The sequence below is a fragment of the Setaria viridis genome, chromosome 3 (genome assembly GCF_005286985.2).
Source record: "Setaria viridis chromosome 3, Setaria_viridis_v4.0, whole genome shotgun sequence".
NCBI classification, from domain to species: domain Eukaryota; kingdom Viridiplantae; phylum Streptophyta; class Magnoliopsida; order Poales; family Poaceae; genus Setaria; species Setaria viridis.
Window position 1 is genome coordinate 9,436,262 of NC_048265.2, and position 7,476 is coordinate 9,443,737.

At 47.3% G+C, this 7,476-nt stretch overlaps 1 non-coding gene across 1 annotated transcript; it reads right to left on the minus strand.

Annotated features, from left to right (window-relative positions):
* Positions 1 to 310: 310 nt before the first annotated feature.
* On the minus strand, positions 311 to 449 carry LOC117851120 (small nucleolar RNA Z247). The gene has a single exon (XR_004639481.1). It is a non-coding gene; the product is annotated as a small nucleolar RNA Z247 (small nucleolar RNA).
* Positions 450 to 7,476: the final 7,027 nt, after the last annotated feature.

Consider the following 7,476-nt stretch of genomic DNA (forward strand, 5'->3'; position numbering starts at 1 on the left):
AGGCCGGAGTTGGATGTCTTGTTGTTGTTTGCCTGGTTATCATCATCATATCTATACCAGCACTCCCTTGCTGTGTGGTTTGGCCGGTCACATATCTGGCACTTTGGCTTGCTATTTCCCTGGCCGCCGCTCCTGAACATTTGGCGACCATCATCGCCACCATAGCTTCTGCCGCCACGATTTGCTCCATAGCCCCAGCCAAAATTCCCATGACCACGTGGGTTATAGTTACCTCCATGGCCTCTGGATGCAGCATTTGCAGATGATGTGTACTGGATGCCAAAATTATCACGTAGCATCTCCAGCCTTGTCTCATACGCCATCACCTGAGCATACAGTTCGCTCAAGGGAATCTCATCAGGATGACCCATAACAGAGGTAACAATAGGATTATATTCACTATCCAAACTAGTGAGAATAAAGGATATCATCTCGTCGTCTTCGACTTTTCTACCAGCGCCAGCGAGCTCGTCGGCGATTGCTTTCATCTTGTTGAAGTACACTGAGGTCGTCATACTTCCCTTCTTGAGAGTTGACAGTTGCATCCGTAGATGAGTTACTTTTGCTCTGGATTGGGCAGAGAACATGTTCTCCAATGCCGCCAAAACCTCTGTAGATGAAGAAAGAGTTGCTACCTATCCAAGCACATCCTTTGTAACCGAGTTGAAAAGGAAAGCAAGGATCTGCTGGTCTTGCGCCAGCCATAAGGAATACGCCAGGTTGCTAACAATCTCCTTGGACTTGTCCTCTCTGATGATCTCCAGAAATTCAGATGGGGCTTTGACGGATCCCTCTAGGATTCCCACTAGCTGTGCCCCTCTGATGGGCGGAAGAACTTGCATCTTCCATAGGACATAATTGTCTCTGGTAAGCTTCTCGGTGACTTGGGGGCCGAGTGGCGCCAATGTTGTCGTCGAGGAAGTAGATGTCGCCATGACAGTCGACGCTTTTTAGATGAAGATGGCTCTGATTACCATGTAAAAGTGTAGAGTAATTTGGTAAACATGGTTAGCAAACTCGCATCCCATGGTTCCGTGTTTATATATGCACCAAGACTACACAATTACATGGAGATAAGTTACATCTTGATCTGATCAAACTAGTCTATCTCTAACTATCTCCTATTCGGTTACAAGGGTGTTACATCCTCCTAGGATTCTATCTTCTGGAACCTTGCGCCAGCCCTTGCGCCATATCTGATAAGGACCAAGCCGAGTCCTATTCAAACTTATCTCATTTAATATAGGGGTGAATGAAAAAGACGCATGTACTACCCTTAGTTAGTTCAGTGTGCATATAGAAAATGGAGAAAATATATTTCCATTTAATTATGCATACACGAGATCAACATGCCAGATTATGTATGCATAAGATTTAAATCCTGAAACGTCATTCTTTTTGGATAAATTTTGAATGCCAAAATATCATTCTTTTTGGGATGGATGGAGTAGTTGTTACTCTCTCAGTCCTAATTTATTAGTCATTTTGATTTTTCTAGATCCATATAGTTTGCATCTAAATATATATTATATCTAAATATATAGTAAAAGGTATGAGCCTAATTTGGGACGGAAAGAGTACTTAGCCATCCGAGGCTAAGCTCCATATGCGCAAATCTAATGAGGAATTAGAATGGATCTCATATGATGATGTGGAAGATAGTTTGCTTATGCATCACAAATTCCAATTGGTAGAATTGTTGCAGCTCATCAACATTATACACTGACAATGTAAGGTGCAAGATATTTTTTCCTTTTTGCTTTCTTGCATTCTTTCTTTTATTTCAATCTCTATAACTAATCATACTTACTGAATTGAGACTATGGTAGGGTTGAGATATTTTCTGGAACCAGATCGACTATTCTCATTGTGGGGATCTCCCTTCGGGATTCCCGCTGATCACCTGTATTAGTCCCTGGATCGGTAGGTTAATACAGTTATCATCACAATTTAGTATTTCAAATAATAAAAAGGCGTATAATGTAATAAGAAAAGGTTTTCACCTTAGCACAGTGAAGTGGTATCCATCCACTAACAAGATGGTCTAAACACCTGGAGGCCTAAAACTGTATGATGAAAGCAAGGCTGAGTACACTTATGGTTGGTACTCAGCAAGTCCCAAAATTTACTAAGTAATTATATGCATTCCAGGATGTGGATAAGGAAGAGGTTAATGGGTATATTCCTAAGCCTAAAGCATCTCTCGTATGCAAGGTGAATTTTGAAATGTGAGTTTTGTAAAGACTCTCTAAGAAGGTTACTATTATTTTATAGAATGAAAGTTGTGGTCCTAGAGGGGAAAAACTACCTCCCCTACCAGTCCCAAGTTTTATTCTAGATTCCAGTCCATTGACCTTCCTCCAGTATTTCCAAATACTAATCCCTTTCCCAAAAAGCTTCAAGAGGTAATCATGGGGGTTTTTACTTAGTGGGCTCGTGACCGTGAGCCTCGGCTATTCGAATAGATCATACTCTACGCAGAGGTGTACATTTTCCCTATACATCTGATCAGCCCATACCCTTGCAAAAAGGCAGTGCTGACCTACGAGATTCATACCCACCCGCGTCCATCTCTGGATAGCATTCTCTAGATCTATCCACGGATATACTAGGGTCTAAATAGGGGCCACAAACATCCACCTTACGGATCCTCTCCCGGGAAATGTGCATAAAAAATATAAATAGGGCCTCCGGCCCTCAGGGTCTTCGACCCTCCAAACAATCAACCCGTGCTGACCAGACCTGGGACTCTGCGAAGGTCCTGCTCCAGCATATCCGTTGGCCACCTTGGCCCCTTGGGATGGATGACTAGATTCAGCTAGCGGGGTTTGCACCAAGACCTCACATAAACACGCACTCCCGAAGGCTGTACCTTTTTGGCACATATGGTTGTACGTTTCACAAGAAAGACTCACCCAATGGACCGGACCTTATGTGACCGGAATAAGCTCTGGGACAAAGTAACCTCCACTAAGGCAGTCCCCTTACTCCCAGGTCCAAAACACACCCTAGGGGTTGTCATTACTGCTACTTTATATTTTAACTCACGCATTCCCAAAGAGAAAACCCTTCCTAAGCATTTGTTATATAGAAGGTGATATTTTGTTAGTTCCTCTCCATAGAGGATCCAACAGGTGTATTATCCCCTTTATGGGGCGTACTCTACTGCTTAGCATATCTAATATAGGGTGGCTTATAGGGGTGTAGTTTATCTAGGGTTTAGCATGTGGCATTTCAATAGCAAAAGGACTATTATGTCCTTTTGGGGTATATCTAGCAGGCGCGTAATTGAAAATACTCTAAAAAGAAATGCATGTCAAATTAAGTTGGCAATATTATTACTCTCGCACTCAGTAGTATAAAACATGGACTAGGAGTCGGGACTTGTCTTCATTGAAAATACTTAACGTTTCCTAGGTGACCAGGGTTCTTGGCTTCATGCCTTCTGGATCCTCGGCTTCAGGCAGAGTCTGGTCATCTATCGGCTGGCAAAAGCGTATAAAATAACAATCAATAAAATAGTACAGTAATCAATTCCTCGAAAATTAAAAGGAGGGAAAAGGATGAGTATTCTGGGAATTACTGATAATTAAAGGTGAATTCCCGGGATCCTTAAGGGGTTGCGGTTGGGCAAGATCAAGCAGATGTGTGGCAGCGATAGGGGTTCGTGGTGACGATATGGCAGCAAGGAACAGCCAGCTGGGTGCTGTTAACAACACGGGTAATGTGGCTAGAGGCCGCACGGCGTGCTCAACTTTAACCCGGCCCGGCACTAAGGGATAGGGCACGGCGATGGGTGGAGGCGGTGCGGCATCTTTCCTAATAAGGTTGGGCTCTAAGAACTTAGTAAAGATGGAAAAGGAACTCATATAAGGTGAATTATAGTAAAGGAAGATATGAATGGGCTTTTGGGATTTTTGGGAATATTCTAGGAATTTTTGGAATATAGGAAGGGCTTGAAACAAGTTTGTATGTACAATATGAGGGTGGACTTAGCAATTTGGGGAGCGCTGACGCGGCGCGGTGGGGCTGCTATTTACTGTGGCGTGGACCATGTCCACGAGCCGGTGGACTGTGGGAGACGTTGGGTCTTTGGTGCACCAGGACTGGGTCTAGGGAGGAAGGGGTGGTAGGGTTGATGGTGGGGTGGGATGGTGTTAGCCGGGGGGCCCACGGGCCAGGGAGGAGGGTGGTAACGGAGGGGAACGAGAGGGGGGCGGCGTGCCCCTTCGTCCGCTGGGACGGCACGGCGCCGCCCTGCCACCCTCCCCCCCCCTCCCGGGGGGCGCTGCCGCGGGAGCTCACCGGAGCACGCCTAGGTGGCATTTCTGGCCACCTTTGCCCTCGTGGCGAGCACCAGAGGAGAGAGAGGGCTAAGGGGAGCTCGGTTAGGGGGTTGTAGGGGGAGAGGGAGAGAGGGGAAGAGGCGCGGCCATTGGGGGACAATGGCGCGACCTATCTCTTCCTCCTCGTGGTGTGAGCGGGGGAAGGAGGGCTCGAGGCATCTTTTATAGGTCGGGCGGGCGCGGCTAGTGAGGACACGTCGCCGGGGGTGGATGAGAATGGAGCGACATGGCAGGTGGCGGTGAGGTGTGGTGGCTGGTGGTGGGGAGAGGGGGGGATCTCCCGGCGCGCGGATGGATGAGGTTGACAGGGCAAGTGCCTTCGCGGTCAAGGAAGGGGAGGAGCACCAGCGGGGCAGGCGCACGTACGGCGGCTGGCGAGGAACAGTGTCGCGACACTAATGGCGGCCGGGAACAGTGGCGCTGGCAAGGTGAGATGGCAGGATGGGATAAGGGAGGGGGGAAGCTTGGGCGCCAAGCCGGGCGGGGGAGATGTTCCTAGCGCAGTGGCGTGGCGCTGCAGTGTGGCGGCGCGACACCGGAGTGGCGGTGGCACTGGCGTCAGTGGGAGGAGGAAGAGGATGGGCGAGCTAGGCTGGCTCACAGGCCGAGGCGAGCGGAAACGCTGCGCTAGGCCGCATGGCGGAATGGACCGAGAGGAAGGGTCACCGAGCTGAGCATCGGGCCGGGATGAGCCAGCCTATGGCGTGGAGGTTGGGCTAGGCTGGAAGAGGAGGCAGGCTTCTTTCAGGGTTGGCAGCCCATAGCAAGATTAGAAGATTTTCCTTTTATTTGAATGGGAGTTTGAACTCAAATTTGAGTAGGTTCTAGAGTGGGACTTGGAACAGGCATGAAATTAGGACTTTGGTAGGGAGTACTAAATTCGTTAATGTTGAGATGGGACTAGGATTTGGCGGAAACCTTCTAAGGGTTTAGATAGAGTAGATATTCAAATTAAATTTGAATATCAAGGAGGGGTTTCGGGAATTCTATTTGGAGAATAAATTAAGAAGAGAGTTCCTAGGGAAGATCAATCATATGCAACACATAGGTTTACTGCATGAGTGTTTTGAATATTTGGGGGAAAAGATTATATCATAATTAAAGAATTTTTTTGAAAAGATTGTATTTTTAAATGCTCTAAAAAGTGGGATGTTACACTCATCATGTATGAACTCTACGATAGGGTTGAGATATTTTAGCCTGATGTATGGTGCCTAAATCATCCTAACACTTATGAGACAAGACCTAGCGTGTCTTTATCCTAACCCCTACTCCAGACCTTTGTTTTTGAGGCATGGCCCTAATCATAATCCAGCCCTAATACAATGATGTATTAGGTATAAATGGAAAACCATAACAAGTACTACAACAACACATTGCTTAAGAAATACAGAGGACTTAATTATTTCCTTGATATAGATATATACAACCACAATAACAAAAGGAGGCAAACTCAAGTTTTGACATAAAATTTAAAGTTGATTAATCAAGGATAGTGTTTTGTTCGATCCCATTAACTAATATTTTTCCACAGTGACATAAGGAACTAATGGAAGAATATCTATGTGGTAAATATTTTTTTAAAATAGCCGACTTCCATCAATCTTATAGAACAGGTATGCTTATCTGGGAACCCTACTCTAGGAGAAAACGGGGATTCATAGATTTACTCTAATAACACTTTGCTTTGTTTCTATACGATAGTAGAATAGTCATAAAAAAATTGCATCTGAAACAACTGAAAGGAGTTGTATCTCCCTTTTCTTTTTCTTTAGAACATCACATGTTCTTACAAAAACTAACAATAAGATAATGATACAGCAACAAAAGAAATTCAAATACTAATTGAAATGCTAAACTACTAATATGTTATGCATCTTATGTGCACTAAGCCAAGCTTAGCAAAATAAAAGAAAGTTTTCAACTGAATCTTTAGTAAAGTAGTGCCAAATAAAAATTACTTCGGCTATTGGTTTCTTTATAAAAGAAAAAAAATCTGCTTGGGTATTAGCCTACAACTAGAGACTAAAATGGTTCCCATCTTACGAGAGGAATAGAGTAGTCCCAAGTAAAAATTACTTGCACAAAAGTGTATAGGTTTATCCTATCACAAATTGATTAGATGGAAAAATGAATCTCTGCATCAAATCGTAGAAATTGTGGAGGGCAGATAGAATGGAAAGTACCTCTGATGCAGCCTCTTACTTCTCGGAGTGCTTCCTCCATCAACGACAACGACAGATCCCTCGACTTCACAAACTCTAAGAACCAACCTCAAGATCTGTTTGCACTTGCCCTGCACTGAGTAGTGTCATTGGAGGGGAAGGATAAGATGGATCGGCGAAGAGGATTTGGAAGAGTAATAGCTACAGTAAGAGAGCAAGAAGAAGACAGTGGCATCCTGAACAGTTGTGAGAGAGTAAGAAACAGACGCTGGTGTGAGAGGGGAGTAAGACTCAGGCCTTGTTTAGATGAGGCCCGAATCGGACTTTGCACAGTGTTTGGGCCTCCTTTTGGGAGTTCTGAAGTAAACGGGCTGGCAAACTTCGGTGCAAAGTCGGCCTGTAGGATGGCCCGAATTCGGCCCAAAATTCGGAGCCTTATCCACCGGCAGCCGCCCGGCCGCACTCCAAACCCTAGCAGCGCCCGCAGTCACGCTCCCTCTCCCCAGCGCCGCTCGCCTCTCCCCCGCCGCTCGCCCCCTCCCCGCCGCTCTCCCCCCTCCCCCGCTCCGCTCGGCCTCGCCCCCGCCGGTGTCCTCTCCCCCGCCGCTCTCCCCCTCGACCGCGCCGCTCGCCCTCTCCCCCCTTCCGGTGTCCGCTCCACCGCCGGTTTCCCAGTCGCCCGCGCCGCTCTCGTCTGCCCCCTAGATCTCCCCCTCGCCTGCGGCGCTCGCCCCCTCCCCGCCGCTGTCCCCCCTCCCCCGCGCCGCTCCACTCTCCCCCGCCGCGGTCGCCTCTCCCCCGCCTAGATCTGCCCCCCTCGGCCGCTGTCCCACTCCCCCCGCCAGTAGGTCGCCGCATCCGCTCCAATCCACCTATCCACCACCAGATCCACGACGATGGACCACTTCAACGAGGAAGGGGAGGGCGCGGAGTTCAACACCGGCGGATCAAGACTCCCCGCTGCC